General features: G+C 44.8%; 1 protein-coding gene and 1 pseudogene across 11 annotated transcripts in view; both read left to right on the top strand.

The window, feature by feature from the left end:
* Pcbp3 (poly(rC) binding protein 3) overlaps positions 1-19,544 on the top strand; it is a 184,112-nt gene that overhangs the window by 98,937 nt on the left and 65,631 nt on the right. The window contains exon 3 of one of the 11 annotated variants that reach the window (XM_013113992.3): positions 5,690-5,766. The exons of the other annotated variants lie outside the window; for them this stretch is intronic. The gene's annotated coding sequence lies outside the window, so the exon portion shown is untranslated. The remainder of the gene's footprint in view (positions 1-5,689; positions 5,767-19,544) is intronic. 11 annotated transcript variants of the gene reach the window in all.
* Positions 224-1,754, top strand: LOC101837323 (annotated as a pseudogene).

A 19,544-nucleotide genomic window follows, 5' to 3' on the forward strand; every position in this document is an offset into this window, starting at 1 on the left:
TTATGAAAACATGAAATGCTACAGGATCAGCCAAATGACCAAGTCAGTACATATTTTTCTGTAATAATTTTTGGATATTAATAGTCCTAAAATTTCCCAATTCAAAGATACATTAAGCAGATTGGCTTAAGAAATGAGATGTGTCTATTTGATACCTTCAAGAAACACACACACACACACACACACACACACACACATGTCACTATTAAAGATAGCTACTAACCTAGGGTGAGTGATGGGAAAAGGTGCTACAAACTTACAGAAATAGGAAACAGCAAATATCAGTATTCTAACATTTGACATTAGATGCCCATTCAAAGCTAGTTGGAAGAGATGAAGAAGCTTACTTTATACTGGTTAATGGGACAGTCCATCATGAAAATGTTATTACAGTTTAATACATATTCACTGAACACAAGTGCACACAATTCCACAAAGCAAATACTGCTGGATATAAAGTTATAGATTAATCCCAACACATTAGTACTAGGTGGCTTCAATACCTCACTGTTAGTAATATACATCTGGATATCAACAGAGAAACACTGGAGTTAAATGATACCATAGATCAAATCAACTTAGCAGACACCTACAGAATTTCTACCTAAGCACTACAGAACAATAATGTTCTCACCAGTCTATGGAACACCCTCTAAAATAGGCCATATATTTGGAAACAAATGAAGTCTCAATAAATATAGGAAAAGTGACATAACTTCCTGTATTCTATCTGACCACAGTAGAAAAGCTGGAAGTCAACAGCCATAGAAGCTACAGAAAATGCACAATTGTACACTATTGAATAGTGATTGGGTCACTGAAGAAATCAAGAGAGAAATTTAAAAGTTCCTAGAATTGAGTGAAAATGAAGATACAATACTTCAGAACTCATGGTATACAATGAAGCCTTAAGAGAGAAGTTGCTAATTCTAATTGCCTACATTAAAAATCAGAGGCATCTCAAATAAACAACGTAATAATGTACTTTCTACCTTGGAAAAAAGGAAAAAGACAAGCTGCAATGCAGTAGATATAAACAGTTAAGATCAGCGAGGAGTTAGTAAAGTAGAAGTGAAAAAAAAAGAAACATACAAAGAATAAATGCAACAAAGAGCTGGTTCTTTGAAAAGATAAAAAAGACCAACAAACCCTTAGTCAAACTAACTAAAAGAATGAGAGACGAGTCCCAAAACAATAATGTTACAGATGAAAGGGAGACATTATAAAAGATACCAAAAAAATCAAAATAGGAAAGTATAAAAGAAATGGATTTCAATATACATATTACCTAATAAAGTTAAACCAAAATAAGCAATTTGAACAGATTATCACAAACAACAAGATTGAAGCAGTAATTAAAAACTTCTCAACTGAGATAGTGGGACTCCGCCTTTGGGTCACAGCAATTGTGGTATTGATCACCCAGGAGAGATTAAAAATGGGCAGTGTTGAGAAAGACAAGAAGACGTTTGTTCAGAAGTGTGCCCAGTGCCACACTGGAAAAGGGAGGCGAGCATAAGACTGGACCAGATCTCCACGGTCTGTCTGGGAGGAAGACAGGCCAGGCTGCTGGATTCTCCTACACAGATGCCAACAAGAACAAAGGCATCACCTGGGGAGAAGATGCCCTGATGGAGTATTTGGAGAATCCCAAAAAGTATATCCCTGGAACAAAAATGAGCTTTGCTGGAATTCAGAAGAAGGAAGAGAGGGCAGACTGAATAGCTTATCTTAAAAAGGCTCCTAATGAGTAATTTTGCTGCCTTATAATAAACAAAACAAATGTCTCATGACTTTTAATGTGCACCATAATTTAATTTATATACCAAAAATTGAGATCATGAATGGCTAACAATGTTTTTTTTTTCTTTTTCTTTTTTTGGACAGTCCCGATTTAAGTAAAAATGACTTGTAGTAAAGCGGGTATGATCTTTTTTAAAATAACAATTCCAGTTGCATAAATACTATCACTGGACTTAATTATTACTAAAGTTCTACTTTCCACAAAGATGGGGGCGTCTCCTCAAACCTATTGAATGGTTTTATACTTACATATGTAACTGGGCATATGAGTATGTTTAAACACTGGGAAAATTCTGTCACTGTCTCAGAAATGAGAAGGCTCACCTGTGTTTCAGTTTGTATTCATTGTTCCTGATGGCTAAAAATCAGGAAGTAACTGTCTATTCTTGACTTGATGATGTCATTTTAATTAGAATTCCCCAAGCCAAAGGATGCTGCCTTTTACCACTGAAAGGTACTTACTGTGATTTATGTATAATATCAAATAAAGACTATAGTTGATCTATTACGTTAGAATGCAACTTAGACATTACTTTTTAATTCTTAATGATCTAAGATTAAGTTATAATTCAGAATTAAAAGCTCATTCAGAAACACAAAAAACTGGAACTTATGTGTATGTGTGATTGGTAGTGGCATTCTTTGCCAACTTACTAGATGGAAAGATTAAAATAGAGGAGATAGTTTGTAAGTTACCAAAAGAAAACTTTTCAACTAAAAACAAATCTCAATCCCAGATGAGTTCACTGCAAAATTCTACTAGGTCTTTAAAGAAGAACTAAGGTGAATCCTTTTCAAATGATTTCATAAAATAAAGAATGCTTCCAAACTCATTTATAAAGCTAGTATGGAACACATTTCAACACAATAAAGGCTATACATGACAAACTTGTGGTGATATTTTGTTTATGATAATAACAAGTAAAACTTGCCTGAAGATTAGAATAGAAAGCTAGCCACACTGGCTAGCCATAAAGGCCAGGCAGTGGTGATACACCTTTAATTCCAGCATTTGAGAGACAGAGGCAGATGGGTCTCTTGTTAGTTCAAGGTCACCCAGAGCTACACAAAATTGATCCAGTCTAAAAGAGAAACAGCTCACACAAAGGTGATCTCAGCACTTGGGATCCAATGCCTTTAATCCCAGCACTGGAGAGGAATAGAAGGCAGGAGGAGACAGGAGCTCATTGGTGTTTGGACAGCAGTACAGTCGGGAGCGGTCTGAGGTTCGATGGATCCCCCTTTGGTCCGAGCATTGTTGGAGGTGAGCACTCTAGTGACTGACCACCTTGCTTCTCTCATCTTCAGCGTATATGTATCTCTGGGTTTTTATTATTAATACCAATTAGAATTTGTGCTAAACAATCCTACCACCAACATCATACTAGATGGAGAAAAACTTAGAACATTTCCACAACAAGGGTTCCCATTCTCTCTACTCACACTCAGTATGGTACCGCAAGTCTTATCTAAAGCATTGAGACAGGAGAAGCAAATAAAAATGATACAAATAGGTAATGAAATAAAATAATTCTTATTTGCAGATAATATGATCCCATACATGAGACCCTAAAGATTCTGCCAGAAAACTCTTAAAACTGATAAATAACTTCAGTAAAATCATAAGATATAAAATTACCACAGAGGTACCTGTGCGTCTAAGCTTATTGCTAGTCACTTCACAATAGCAAGGGAACGGAACCAGCCTAGATGTCTACCAGCTGGCGAATAGGTAATGGAAATGTGGTACATAAACACAACAGAATTTCATTCAGTCAAAAAGAAAAGAAAAATTGTGAATTGTGTAGGAAAAATTGGATAGAACTGGAAAATACATGAAACGAAGTAACTCAGGCTTAGGAAGACAAATACTGAATTTTCTCTCTCTCATGTGGGTCCTAGATTTTAACTTTATAAATTTGTTTTTATGTGGAAGTGAGTATTTGTAGGAAACTAGAAAAAAGGGGGCATATGAGACAGGTAAAAAGAATCTTTAAGGTGTGAGTGGAAGAGGGGATTCTGGGAGTGGAAAAGTCTAAGTGGACGCTGAGGTGGGGAGACCGGGGAAGTGCAGGGATGAGACGGGAGGGGCATCCAAAATAAATGGTGTATGAAAAGGTCATAAGTCTGATGCTTAACAAGCTAATCACAGAGTTAAAAATTAAGGACTTGGAATGGATGTGCTTTAAGTGTGTGGACAAAGCTGCCCCTGGAAGCCATGCATTAATAAACAAAAACCCCGATGTTGTGGGTGGTCTGTTCTCCTATGAGTCATGGTCAGGGAAGCCCCTGAATCCCGGAAATGATAAAGGCAAATGCTATGGGTTGCCCACTAAAAGTAGATCATAAGATCCTGTTGCTGAAGACACAGCACGCCTTAGTCAGAGGACAGAGAGAAATCAGGCTACAGCTGGGCTGGAAGCTTCCTCCCTGCTTGCTAACTCTTCTAGTGGTGGAGGCTGCTATGCAGGCTGCGGAGGAAGAATTGCCTTCACCAGTCTTGCTCAGCTTGGATCTGTGTGCAACCGTACTGACTGATCCCACTGGTGCAGTAGTGGCATGTCTGTTAGATAGTAACCAACTGCGTTTTAAAAACTTGAGTTGATGCCTGTTGGGGGGGAGGGTATTCATGACTGATACTCTGAACCTGGTGAAAAGCCTATGGCTGGGGAAGTAACAGGCCTCAGTGAGGAAGCTACTGCTGTTAATGTGCCTGTCTAGTCACCTTCTAAGCAACGTTGTTTATGACCATGGGCTAGTGCTGACGTCAGCCTTGATCAGTGAAGCTTCCTTTTACACAGCCGGCAGTGACTGTAGAGACTCATAACTGCTCAGTGTACTGAGAATAAATGACTATTGGATTCCCAGCAAGTGGAAAATCTGTATCACCCCTCCAGCGTTCAGAGAACATAGCAGAAGAGGGGATGGGAAGAATATACCATCTCGAGGAAGTTGGGGTGGGGCAGCAATATGGAACATTGACATCTGGGCATGGCGTGGATGCTACCCTCTTGAACAGGATTGAACCTGCCAGTATCCTAGCATGGAAAAGAGAGAGTCTCATGGGAGCTACTTCTGCTGGAGGGCTTATATCCAGTTAATGGGTGATTGGAGGAAACAGACATTTTCTGCAGTAGTGTAGCCTCTGGTTAGTGTCCATGCTCCTGCAAAGACCCCTAAGGAACCTCACAAGGAGAGCATGAAAGCAGAAGTGAGGAGGTAACTGGGAAAGTTATAATGAAACCCATTATTATGTATGACTAATATATTGCTAATAAATCATTTAAAAGAAGATGTAATGGCTGTTATGCCTAGAAGACAGCATTCTATGACACCAAAAAATAAGACCTTCCCCACTGACTGCTGGGTACTGGTATTACTGCATACAGAGCAGTGGAGGTGTCCCGGCAGGGCTCAATGACTTTGCCTTTCTCCTCTGTCACTGTGTTCCACAAACAGTGGGCCTGGCTAATATACAGCCAATCCTGGTACTTAAGCCCTTCAAAGTGTGTGGTTGGATTTCAAAGCCGAGTTTCTGTGCTCACCGAGGTTGCAGACTGTTTTGAAGGCAAAGTTAAGGAGTGGCCAAAGTGGACTTAGGGCTGCAGCTGGGTAGCGCTGTGCTGCTGTAAGCAAGGGCTGGGGAAATTGAGGGTCAGTGTCAGCAATGCGCAGGTGGACACGGGGCCTCTCCATTGGGGCGCACTGTGAGCCAGAGGACCGTGTCTTACTATTGCTGGTGGACACCATGCCCAATTCCTGTGAGCCTCCCAAACTGAGAAGGGACTGAAAAGGGGTCAGGTGGGATGTGGCCTGTGTGCCTTCATATTCGTGGCCTTGTCAGGCTCCTCAGCTAATGTGACGCTTCTCCCTTGCTTTTTGGTAGATGGACAGTCTCTCCTCGGGGAGCAGGTGGGCTGGCAGGACAGGCGTCCCCAGGCCGGGAGAAGGAGGCGCTCCCAGGTACTCTCGTCCACCCCTGCTGGTGACTTGCCCGCCCAGCCCCCTCCTGTTCCAGACAATGGCCACCTGTGACCCTGCCTGCCTTGACCTGCTTTGCCCACCTGTGCCTGCCTGTGCCTGACCTCAGCCCGGACTCCCACCCTTCCCACCCCAACTTAGGACCGGTCCTGACTTCTGGCTCCTGCCTTGCTTTTCCACTTTGACCCAATTCCCAGTAACCCCCTTCTGCCATGTCACATCACAGGGACTTCTCGAGAAGGAGCTGTTAGAGCCTCTCGGTGCTGCCTGCTTCTCATCTGTTCATTTTTGTTCAAAGGATCATTTGTAGTGAAGTGCAAACGTACGCTTGTTTCCAAATGCTATGGCCTGGATTCTATGCTGACTGTTACTTCTCATCCACACCGAATGTTTGGTAACTCTTCACTTGCTTTGTGGTCATTGTCACCGGGTTAGAAACAGTGGCTGTAACGAGGGCTTTCAGGGTAGCACTGAGAAGTGACTTAAGTGACACTGGAGGGATTGAGTGGCTACAGGGTCAGCAGCTCAACAGTAACCAAAGTGGGCTCTATGCTAGCTTCTGAGCAGACTCGGGACATATCTACAAGTGAGCAGCCTGGGCATCTATCTGTTCTTAGGGGTGGCCGTCCAGGGTGGATTTGACATCTGAGAAAACCAGCGATAGATTCAGAAGATGAAGGAAAAGGGGCGGGGCAAAGGAAGGGGTCAAGAGGAAATGAGTACATACATGTGTGTTAGTTTAAGTGTGCATGTAAGTGTGTATGTACACACGTATACATGCTTATTCACATATTAGTGTCTCTGTGTGAACATGAGTTCACATGGGTATGGGTGAGTCACATACACACATGGGTGTGGATGTAGGAATGCATCTGTACACATTTGTGTTTGTGCATGCATGTGTAGGAAGGCACATATGTGTGGTTTTGTGCATGTGTGATAATGTCTGTGTCTGTCTATATGCACAGTGTGCATGTTTGTGCTCACTTGTGTGTGTGTGCATGCATGAGCGTGTGTATGTGTACATATAGATGTGCATACATATGCACACTTGCCCCACTTGAGAAGGTGACGTTTCAGGAAAGGTGAGAGAGTGAGCTACAGATGAAGAGCAGAAGAAATGGCTAGCATGAAAGTTTAGAGTGGAGGAATCCCAGGGCCAGTGTGGCCAGAGGACAGTGAGCATAGGACAGCTTAGCTCTGAGAGGCAAGCGTGGGTCCCTGCAGCATCTTCCAGCCTGAGTGAGAGCAATTGCTTTCTGTAAACAGAAGAGAGACCCGAGTTAATGGTTTGTTACAAAGCCACTGTGCCTTCTGGGTAGGAGAGAACGCTCAGGTGATCAGGCTGTGAGGAGAGACCAATTAGGAACCTGCCTGGGCACAGGTAAGACGCAGTGGTGGGTAGAACCACGTGAGTAGAATAGGCGATTGCCCCCTTTCCCTTTATCTGCTGAGTGCATCTGGTTGCTCTTTTTCCTCAGGTGTGACGTCCGCTCTGGATGGACATCTCTGGGACAGACCCTGAACCCCCAGTGTCACTGCTCAGTGTGCCCCAAGCTTCCCCAGAGCCTGGCACAAAGCCCATGTTTGGCTGCTGTTGACTTATTGACTTGGGGTAGCAGCATAAGGCTTTCCACCACCTTCTCAGTATAAGGCAGGTTCTCTAAACAGTGAGAAGCAGTGTCTGTGACAAAGGCTTGAAGGACCACCAGGATCTAGGTGAATAACAGGAAGGGCATCAGCCCTGATGCAAAGCTGAGGCGAGACGTTCAGGCTGAGAGGCGCCTGGCATGCAGAGAAAACAGGAAGTATAGATTTGTGCTTGGTCAGCAAATCCATGTACAGCTAGAGACAGTATGGACCATTGAGGAAGCAAATCCATGTACAGCTAGAGACAGTATGGACCATTGAGGAAGCAAATTCGTGTATCACTGCGAACAGTATGGACCATTGAGGGAGCATAAGTAGACAGGAGAGGTTCCGGCCCTGGCCTGGGGGTCCCAGCCTCTGTAGGGTAGGGAGGCAGAGGAGAGTACACAGGGGTTGAGCTGGAGGGAAACTAGGGATAGGAGGAGCCTTGAGGCACATCAAACAAGCAGCCTTAGATGCCAGAGTGAGACTGTGAATTCAGCACAAGAGTCCTGGGAATTGCAGGCAGTCATGAGCTTTCTAGATTCAGGGAACAAGAGAGAAGTGTGGATGGGGTGGTTGTGATGGGCTGGAGCTGTGACTCCATGGGTAAGAGTTCTTGCTGCTTTTACAGAATACCGGGGTTCAATTTCCAGCACCCACATGGTAGCTCTCAACCACCTGTACCTCTAGTTCTAGGGAATCTGATGTTCTCTTCCAGCATCCTTGGGAATTGCATCCATGTGTTGCAGATATACATGCAGACGAACACTCACAAACACGTAAAATAAAAATAAAGAAAATATTCTTTAAAAAATGTTTGAAGATGTACCACATTTTCTCTATCCACTCTTCGGTTGAGGGACATCTAGGTTGCTTCCAAGTTCTGGCTATTACAAATAAAGCTGCTATGAACATAGTGGAACAGACATCTTTGTTGTATGAAAATGTGGTACATCTACACAATGGAGTACTATTCAGCAGAAAAAAATAATGGAATCATGAGATTCGCAGGCAAATGGATGACACTAGAAGAAACCATCCTGAGTGAGGTAACCCAGTCACAGAAAGAGAAACATGGCATGTACTCTCTCATATATGGATTTTAGACATAGATCTGGGGAGTGCCAGCCTACAATCCTATGGCCAGAGAGTCTGGGAAACAGAAACTTCATTTAGTGGCTGATCGAAGAAGAGGCAGACTCCCTTGGTTAAGTACTGAGCTGAACTCAAGAAAGCCAGTAACAGAGAGGGAGGGAGGACTGATGATCAAAGGGATTAAGACTGGGCTGGTTTAACCCCCCAGAAACAGCTGACCAGACAAAGGTTAACTCTTGAATCCCAGGCATCAGCCTGGGAATCCAGCATGGGACTGATCAAGACCCCCTGAATCTGGGTGTCAGTGAGGAGGCCTAGGTAATCTATTGAGCCTTGGGCAGCAGATCAGTACCCATCCCGAGTATACACACGGACTTTGGACTCCCATAGAACAATGTGAGGTGCACTCTTCACCCTGAACTCTTGGGGAAGGGTCTAGGCCCTGCCCTATATGAAATGATAGACTATGGACACCCCCATGGAGGGCCTCACCCTCCCTGGGGGAATGAGGGGATAATGGGGGGGGGGTTGGGGGAGGGCACGGGAGGAGGGGAGGGAAAGGGAGAGGGACCTGGAACTGACTTGTGAAGCAACCTCATTTCTTATCTAAATTTAAACTGGAAAATAAAATAAAAACATGTTTGAAGATAGAGTACATGTAAATGAAGGGTGGCAGTCATGGTAGGCGCTACTTTTTAGAGAGTTTTACCATACAGGGCAAGACAGAGGGAGGAGGAAGCTAGGTTTCTTGTAGAAATGGGAGCAGGAGGGAGAGGCAGCCCATTGAGGCCAGCGCTGGATCCCGTGGGTACCAGTGGGTCCAGCAGGGAAGTCCTTCCCTAAGGTGCTGTTGGGTTCAATCCACAGTGAGAATGGAGAGGCCTGAAGACAAAGGTCTCCATTTGAAATTCAAGTGTGCGCATTCAAAGACAGTTTCAGTTGTAAGGGATAAGTCTGAAAGTCCGGAAATGTGAGCAGACCAGAAAGGAGAGTTGCGACCTCTGGGCTGTGGGGCCTGTGTGTGACTATGCCATGTGCTTGGTAGCTTTTGTTTGCCACTGGTGTTTGCACAGTTGCCTGGTTAGGGTGGAACTGGCAGTGATGTTTTAGTAGGGGCTAGCTCCTGATTAGTAACAACAAGTGAGCAAAGGGAGCTGATTGACCTGAGCAGGGACAGCAGAGACGGGGAAGAGGGTGGCAAGAGGCAGAACGTCACACCTGGCTTCTGTCCCAACTGTTGGTGGTTGTAACTTAACAACTCTCAAAGGGGAAAACAACCGAGAAATTAACCCCCTCACACACACATACACATTTTCAAGTTAGAGAACAGTACCTGGTTTCCATGGTTATTGCTGTTCAGCTACACAGCAAGTGTTAGGTAGTGACACAGGGTAATTGCAGGATAAGTCTTGAATAAATGCAGAGAAGCTGCATGGGCTAGCCTCTGCTCCCAGGATCCATGTGCTGTGCATTCGGGCTGGGCCCTTGGACCTGTCAGCAGCCCAAAACCATGCCTCTGGCCCTCAGCTTTTCCTTGCTTTATCTATCACATGATTGGACTACTGCTTCCTTTCCCTTCTGTGCCTGAACCTCAAGGCGAGCAGCCCCCAGCCCCACCTGGCCTTTTGGCACCTCTCTTAAGTAAGACTGGAGGTGGGTGCAGCCCTTCTGTGGTGCACCAGGCTGAGAATGTCATCAGTACTTTTGGAAGGACGTTTAGAGCCAGAAGATGGTGCACACCAGTCTCCTGGTGATGTATTATCACAGGAAAATTACAGAGAACTGTGGCCTGCTGTCACCTTAATCCAAAAACCTTCAGAAAAGGCGTAATTTAAACAGCAGCTACAGCAGGCGTATAGGTTGACTTAAACAAATAATGCTTGTGAACATTGTAGGAAATGTGGAGAGGCCATAAAGAACCAGAACTATGATGCATGGAGGGGCAGGAGAGAAAATGGGGAAACCTCACCACCCTGATGTTCTCTTCGGCAAGCCTCAGAGGTATATGCCCAACTCACACTGAGGAAGTAGACTGTGGGTTGGGCCATGACTCCGTGGTGATTCATAGCCCTACTGTGTGGGAGTACTTTGCATCCTCCCCTCCCCGAAACATACCTGTGCTAAGGTCTCAGGCTTCCCTGGGCTGCCTTGGGCATCCTTATCCTAGTACCACGGTGGCCACATGGAACACCATCACACTGGAAACTTGTCACAGCTATTGGGCCTGTGCCATTCTGAGAATGCAGGGCTTAAGGGTGTCCCCCACTAGGGGCTTGGGCTACATACATGGGGAGCTGGATGCTCCTCTACCCAGGGTAAATCAAGAGAAGGGAAGTAATTGGAGCATTCTGAATGCATGGTAGTAGTTAGCAAGGAGGAGTTTGAAGATGGTCTATGGGAAGATGCCAGTGGGGTCATTTGAATCCCCTAGACCCCTTAACCCTTCAGACAGCCCAGCCAGTAGTGAGTTAGTCAGGGTTCTCTAGAGTAACAAGAGCATATAGAATGAATGTCATTCTCTCTCTCTCTCTCTCTCTCTCTCTCTCTCTCTCTCTCTCTCTCTCTCTCTCTCTTCCCCTCTATATATGTGTATATATATGATGTTTTAGAATAGCTGTGGTCCAACTAGTCTTACAGTAGTTATCTACCAGTATACCAGTGGATGGAAGGTCCAAGAATCCAGTAGTTGTTCAATCCATGAGGCTGGGTGTCTCAGCTGGTCTTTAATATACCCTGGATCCTAGGAAGAAGTAGGCTCTAATTCTAGTGGAGGAATGGGCTTGCTAGCAGCGCCAGAACAAGATGGAAAGCTTCCTTCTTCCATGTCCTTATATAGGCTTCTAGCAGAAGGTGTGGCCAAAATTAGAGGTGGGTTTTCCCAGCTCAAAAGATCTGGATCAAAGGCGCATTTTCCTACCTCAAAGGTGTAGATTAGAAGTGGATCTTACTACTTCAGATTAAGCAAAAGTCCATCACAGGTGTGCCATCCCTTTTGGGGGTTTTAGTTAATTCCAGATGTAGTCAAGTTGACAACGGAGAATAACCACCACAGCCGTACAGTGTGGCAGAACAGTGCATACAGATCAGTGTGGAGCTAGGGGTGCTTGGAGAGAATGCTACTCGTTTCCCCTTTGTCACCCGTTGAAACACGTATCAACAGGCTTGTGAGATGACAGGTGAGACACACCCACCCTGGTCCCACTTGCATGCAGGGTGGGCGTCTCCCTCTGCCTTGCCTGTACATTCAGGAGCCAGGAGACCAAGAGAAGAACTGGCAGGATGGCATGAAGAGACATCAAGGAAATCCCCCTCATGTCTTCTTCAGGGACAATATCCCCTGGATAATTTTTCTTGAGGTGCGAGTCAACCCTGATTAGGAAAAGCATGACCCATCTGATAACCAGTAGAAGTAAGGAAGGCCTGGCAAAGGGATGGTCACAGTGCCAGTGTGACAGTCACGTGGATCAGTGACTCAGCACTGGTGTCTGGGCCTCTTCAAGTGGTTATAAACAGCAGCAGGGGAGAGAGCTTGGGCTGCTGTGGGCTACCACTCTGACTACAGAACGGCAAACAGAGGTTAGGTTCTAACGTGTTATCCAGAGTGCACCACACACGCCTCCAGCAGACAGTGGCATCCTGGTATCACTTGGAACTAAACACATTCTCCATGCCTTTCTCTTGTCTCCTATTTTTACTTTGGGATTATAGGAGGAAAACAAAACCCAAATTTCCCTCATTTGTGTAACATTTTGCAAATTATAGAGTACTTTGCACAGCCCTGAAAGGTGGGTATTTCATGGTCCCCATTTAGAACGAGGAGCCAGAATCGAGAGGAATTGTGTGAGGATTAGCAATGGGAGGGTGAGTGGAGGGGTCTCTGCAGAGTAGGCCTCCCATGGCCACAGTTCCAGGAGTGGCTCACCACCTCCCAGAATGCATCTGTGCCAAGTTCTGCTTCTGTTTGTTGACCCAGAGTTGTAGGCAGGCTCTGTCCTCCAAGGATCTGCCCTGGCATCACCCTCTGCCCAGATGCCCCTGTAACTAGCACCCATTTTGTACAGATGCAGCATGCTCTAGGACCCCAAATCCCCTGCTAGTTATTCTTTTAGAGTATTATATTTTATCTGAACAGCCACTTTTCCTCTTGGGACAGTCACATTTTAAACATTAATTTCTAGACTTTCTTTCCATTTATAAATCCTTTTGATTAAAAAATATAGTTGTTTTATTCATTGCTGAGCTCTATAAATATTGAATGTTATGGTAGTTAATAAGACTTATCAACTTAATAGAATCTGGAGTCTCCTAGGAGATACACCTTTGGACAGATCTGTGAGGAATGATCTAGGTTAGGTTAGTCTCTGGCCATACTTGGGAGAGATTATCTTGGTTAATTGAGGCAGGAAGACCCACCCTAAAAGTGTCACCATTCCCTGAGGTTGGGTCTAGACTGCTTAGAAAAGAGGAAAGCTGGCTGAACACTGACTCAGGATTCAATGTGGCCACCCACCTGCTTTCCGCCATGATGGACTGCACCTTGAATTATCAGCCTAAACAAGCCTCTTTCTCCTTTAAGTTCTCTCTTCTTTACCAGGGAAACTTATCACAGCTGCAGAATATGTTACTAATGCAAATGGTTTCTTGTAGTATTTGTTATTTTACGTTTTTAATCTCTGTCTAAAATTTATTTTAATGATCCCACAGTTCAGGATTCAGGCTGAAAAGCATTTCCAGTCATGATTACTGAGCCCATGGGATTGGCTGTGATAGCAGGCCCAAAGGGCAGACACCATAAGGAAAGGATTTGGGAGCAAGAGGGCCCACTGGGGTCAGAGTGACTCTTGTTCCAAACCAGAGCCCACACACCTGTGCCAGATTACTTGCCTGCCTTGTAAGAGATGTTAGAAGTTCTTCAGAGAGAGGGAAAATGATAAAGCCAAAGTCAAAGTTGTTTTGAACTAGATGAAAATGAAACCACAGTGATAAGAATCAATGAAATCAATGGAGTAGAAGAAAAGATTGAAAGCCAAGTGACTTCTTAGAAAAGATAATTAGTCTCTGGTTAGTCAGAGAGGAGAGGAGGGAAAGAGAGAGACTGAGAGAGAGAGAGAGAGAGAGAGAGAGAGAGAGAGAGAGAGAGAGAGAGAGAGAGAGAGAGAGAGAGGCAGACAGGCAGGCAGGCAGACCAGGTCCCAATTATCTTTAAGGGCACATCTGCAGTGAGCACCATTTCCCAAAGCTGCCAACGCCTCCCAGTAGAGCCCTTGACTGGTAACCTGTCTAGCCTTTGACATCTGGGCCTTAGGAGGACATTTAAGATTAAAAGAAGCAGGCAAAAAACCTACATAATATTCACAAAGTTAGTAGGTCATTACAGCAAAGTTCCAATATAAGATTAATATGCAAAATAAGTCGGAGTCCTATATACTAGTAATGAACAAGCAGAATTCAAATTAGAACACAGTGCCACATTAGCACTTCCCCCCCCAGTACTTAGACAAAATCTATATGAGGCAAACTATGAGAGGGAAAAAAACCTGATCAGTGAACCAAAGGAAAATTAAATACATGGAGAAATATTCTATACTCGAGGATTAGATGCAATATGTCACTTTGTCATAGCTTGATGTAGAGCAACTGCAATACAAATAGACATGCTTACTAGTTATATTTTGAACATTGACAAAGTGATTCTGAAGTTTATTTGGAGAAAAAAGTACTCAGGGTAGCCCAACAGAGGAAAGAGGAAAACAGCAAAATGAAGTTACTGACTTTGAGACTTACTCTAAAACTACAGTAATAGAACTGAAGAGATCTGCCACCAAACCCAATGACCAGAGTTCAATGACCAGGACCCTGGTGGAAAGAGAGAACTAATCATCACAAGTACACATCTGACCTCCACACAGTGCATGCACACACCCAAATAAATAGATGTAATTAAAAACTTTAAACTAAGCCGGGCGGTGGTGGCACATGCCTTTAATCCCAGCACTCGGGAGGCAGAGGCAGGCGGATCTTTGTGCGTTCGAGGCCAGGCTGGACCGATAGCGCCTCCGAAACAATACAGAGAAACCCTGTCTCGTAAAAACCAAAAAAAAAAAAAAAAAACTTTAAACTACAGTAGTCATGATAGTGTTGTATTGGTAAAAGAATAGACAAGTTAATAACTGAGAAGATCTCAGCTGTAAGTCACATAAGTATCATAGCACAAATAATAAAAACCCAGAGACAGATATTGGGTTAAAGCTGAAGATCAGAGGAACAAAGCAGCCAGCCAGTAAAGAGTTCGCCCCTCTGCCAATGCTCAGACTGAAGGGGTGGTCATCGAACCTCAGGATGCCGTGGCTGTACTGCTCCACAGACTCACTCAGACTGCTCTGAGCTCCTGTCTCCTCTGACCTTATATTCCTCTCTAGTGCTGGGATTAAAGACGGTGGATTCCAAGGGCTGAGATCACCTTTGTGTGAGCTGTTCCTCTTTGGACTGGATCAATTTTGTGTAGCTCAGGGTGGCCTTGAACTAACAGAGATCCATCTGCCTGTCTTCTGAGTGCTGTGATTAAAGCTGTGTGCTACCGCTGCCTGGCCTCTATGGCTATCTAGTATGACTGCTGGGAGTAAAAGTGTGTGCCACCAGTGCCTGGCTGATGTGGCTAGCTTTGTACTCTGATCTTTAGGCAAGCTTTATTTGTTAGATCATAAACAAAATATCACCACAAAGTATAGCCAGGATCTTTGGTGAAGGCACTTAGGCAAACACAACAGCTGGAACAACTGGAGTTCATATGCAAAAAAAAAAAAAAAAAAAAGCATTAACTCAAAATGGATCACAGACCTAAATGCAAAACACAAACTAAACTAGAAAACATAGAAGAAAATCAACATGCCTCTTGATTTTTCTGATAAGATGTTAGAGTACTAATTTATGGAGGAAAGAAGTAGTAAATTTTGTTAAAAGTTTTCTGCTTTATGGAGTATGATGCTGTAAGGAGAATGAAGAAACAAGCCCGGGTTGAGAAATTTTTACAGAAGATAAATCTGTTACAGGACTGTTACACAAAACAGAGAACTTTTAAAAGTCAGATACTTCACTAGAAAGGATACATATGTAACAAATATGTGAAAGATTTCCATATCATATGTCATTACACATATGACCAATTTAAAATGAGCCATCACAACATGCCTACCAGAATGGCCAAAGTACAGAGCATACAGAGCATTGACAGCGATATATATATATATCAGATGTGGAGCAATGAGAATTCATATTCTTCCTCTTTCCCTCCCTCCCTCCCTCTCTGCCTCCCTCCATACTCCCTCCTCTCTTCAGTAGGAAACAAACTGTTAATAGCCATTTGTGAAGAAAGATTTTATCAGTTTCTTACAAATGACCCATTCTCATATTTTATGGTCCCACAATTATATTCCTTGATATCTATCCAAATTTGTTGAAAAGTTATACCCACACAGAAGTCTGTACATGGATGTTTACAGCAGATTCATTCAGAATTGCCCAAAGTGGATGCAACAAGATCTATTTCAATGGGTGAAGGCATAAGTAAATGATGGTACATTCAGATAATACAACATTCAGTGCTAAAGAGAAATGAGCGACCATGAAAAGACACGAGAAATCTAAGTAGTTATTATTGGGTGAAAGCTGATTAGAACAGACCAAAGACCATATGATTCCAACCGCATGAAGTTTTAGAAAAAGCATAACTGCAGAAACAGCACAAAGATGAGTGACTGCCAAGAGTTTGAGGTTGGGAAAGCTGGGTGGAGAGATGACAGTGAGGTTTTTTTTTAGTGCAGTGAAAATAGTTTGTGTGATGCTATAATAGTGGGTACACATTATTATTCCTTTGCTTGATGTCAGAGAATAAACAGCAAGCGTAAATCCTGATGTAAACTCTGTTTTTAATGAGAGTGCTGTCTCACGCTTGGCGTAGCAGTTAGAGCAAGTGAACTCTGTGAGAGATGTTGATGATGGAGGGGACTGTGGGAGTGTGACAGGGTACATGGGCGATCAGTGCTTGTGAGCCTAAAACAAATCTTTAAAAGTCTATTGAAACACTGATGGTGGTGGCACACTACTGTAATCTCAGTACAAGTGGATCTCTAAGTTCAAAGCCAGGGTGGTCTACAGAACGAGTTTCAGGATAGCCAGGGCTATATGGAAAAACCCTATCTTAAAACACAACAACCCCCGCAAAACAAAAAACAAAAGGGTCTATTAAAATAACAAATACTGACTTGTGGTAGAGCAAGAAGGTAGTGGTCCCTTGACTCTGAGGGAGGCAGCCATTGTGTGTTGTGGTTTTCCCAGGAAGAGAAACTCTTCTGATGTTGTTCATTGATGAGCCTGAGAAGGCTGATCCGTGCGGTACATCACTCGTGCTGGCACAGTACAGAGACCACATCTGGCTCAGCACTACCAGTGGGGCTAGCACTTGGCAGGTGGGTATGTCATTGGCCTGCCCAGCCATTTAAGTAGAAATAGAGCGGGTGGTCAGGGGTTAAACTGCTTTGTGACCTTAAGTCCTTTGATGATGCTATTTGTCTGGGTGACAGTGGTTCTCAGAGATCCTACCTGAGATTTTTCCTTTCCAAGCCCCAGGGAAGAAACCAAAGTGATGGCTCTGGTACCTGTCAAGTGTGTCTCCAACCCAGTTAAGCGACTAGGAACTGGTGAAAACGTCCAGCTTGTCACTAGACAGCACAGTGACCCATGTGAGACAGACTGGGGCAAGGGTTCCACTTATCACTTTAATTGGGGTTCATGATAGTGTTTAGGTCCCCTGAGATGGGCAGAGCTAGGCCCAGTGTCTAGTAGTCTCTGAAGGGCGGCATTTTCTGCTTTCGGTCCTTTGGGGGAAGGATTGGGAGAATGCTTCTTACACATTGTAAGGTTTCAGGTCTTCCACAGCACCCAGCCTCCCTTTCAGCCCCCCTTGCAATCGTGGGCTCTGCTCAGCGGGCAGCTGACAGCCTGGAGAAGAAGTCCTGATTCTTCTTGACTGAGTTCATAACACCCATTTCCAGCACTCACTGTCAAGTGTCTTAGCCTTGAGGCCGCCATGGACACAGGGCTGTGGGCCAGCACACCCTGCTGACCCAGGCAGGGCTGGCCATCAGAATATTGCACCCTCCTCTATCCCATTTTGCCACTTGATTTTTGTTGCCTTGGAACCCCTAACCCCAAACTGGACTTGAACCCTGTTTGTAACAAGATGGCCTTGATGCTGCACACAGTGCACAAGCCTCTGAAAGTGAGCTGTGTCACAGAAAGGTGTTGCTAACCCTGGAAATTGGTAACAGGCAATGGGCACTGTCTGAAGTCACACAAACACTGTGACGCCCTGTCGCGATGAGTTAGAGTCAGGCCAGCACACACTTTCTGGACTGGCTGGAAGGAAATAGTTTCCGTTTTGTCGTATAGTTCACTTCTGTCTTGGGAGCTAAAAATAGCTGAGAACAATAGCGTGGGCGAGCATGGCTGATTCCTGTTGGTATTTGAGTCATAGAGGCAGGTTCTGGGGGGGGGGGGCTTGGTGCTGGGTGACAGCCAAAGCCCTGCACACATTTTTGCCTTTGAGGACAAGGTGTGCTTGATCAGGCAATGGTACTCTGCTGCCACCTAGTGACACCGAGTGTACATACTCAATGGCGTACTTTATTTTCACAGTTTGGGCTTCATCATCAAAGGATAGCACCTAGATTATGTGTGTCTTTCTGTAGTGAAGTTCTGTTGGCCACACCACCTAGACTACAGCAGCCAGCCTTCTTTGGAGAGGCTGGAGCTGCATCTGGGGTTAGCACCCCCATGCACAGGGCACAGATCCAAGCTGTAGCTGTGACCTGTGTAATTCTCCATGTAGACTCCCTAGTGTGTTCTGCCCATCAACTCATGAGCAGAGCTAACATGCCTGAAGCTTCATCTCTGTTGGCTTGAGTTTTCCATGTTTCTGAAGTAGAGTCCTTTTTCAGAAAGGCATGGGGGATTAGCTGTGTTGCTGCCCTGGTTCCCTCTTTACTGAGCTCCAAACTGGACCTTCTCCCCAAATGGAGTAAGCGGGAGGAAAGTTCAGTCAGCAAAAGTTCGTTCCCAAGGTGGCTTTTTTACGGGGCTTCTGCCAGAAATCATGTTCTACTGCAAGAGGACTCTTCCCTCTTGACAGCTCATAGGGAGAAGCTCTCGAGATTCTCGTCCAGGCCGACTCCCTAATCGTGTGGTCCTGTGCTTCTTGTCCTAATGAAATTTCCACCCAGGCATAGCTGAGAAAACACATAGGTAGTAGCTTAAGTCAGCTGCCTACCAGCTCCCTGGTAATGGAAGAGCCCCCTTGGCGAGCTAGAATGGGAACAGCTTCATCATCAGACTGTGTGGCCAACATTTCTTGATTCCAAATATGCCATGGTTGCCAGAGCCAAGAAATGTGTCTGCCTGTGTTCATCCAGCCCCCAACTTTTGTACAAGCCTGTGGCTAGACTCTGGGATGAGGGTGCATGGGATGCGCGGCTGTGAGTCTTCACATTCTGAGTTACATTTTGGGGTAACTGAGGAGAAAGGAGGAGCTGCATATCTTTGCTCAGAGCTTGTGAGTTGCACCTGAACGACCATCTCAGCTCCTGGCTCAGCAGTGACCTCTTCCCCACGATTCCCTTCTTACCAGCCTGTCGCATGGCTCCCACACTGAAAGCATCGGGTAGCCCTGCTAGCCATGTATGGTGAGCAGCCAGGGCACTTGAAGCTACATATGCGTCTTTGGTCTCTGTGTGTCCTCACTGAAAACTCATGTGCGGAAAGAATCAAATTCCAGAAAGTTCTTGATGGTTAGGTGCCTGCTACTGATGTCTGGTTGGCTCAGGTGCCTTGAGCCTCTGCGATACAGAATCCACCCTCGTGCTGTCCTAGAGGTCCTTTTGACACACTTAACAAAAGGCGAAGCCTGTTGTCCCTATGTTCTGCAAGCTGGAAGGAGGTGCCCCAGAGCACTTCAGACCCTGGCTCACCAGGTGTGGCAG

This window comes from Mesocricetus auratus, unplaced genomic scaffold (assembly GCF_017639785.1).
Source record: "Mesocricetus auratus isolate SY011 unplaced genomic scaffold, BCM_Maur_2.0 Super-Scaffold_100027, whole genome shotgun sequence".
Taxonomy (NCBI): Eukaryota; Metazoa; Chordata; class Mammalia; order Rodentia; family Cricetidae; genus Mesocricetus; species Mesocricetus auratus.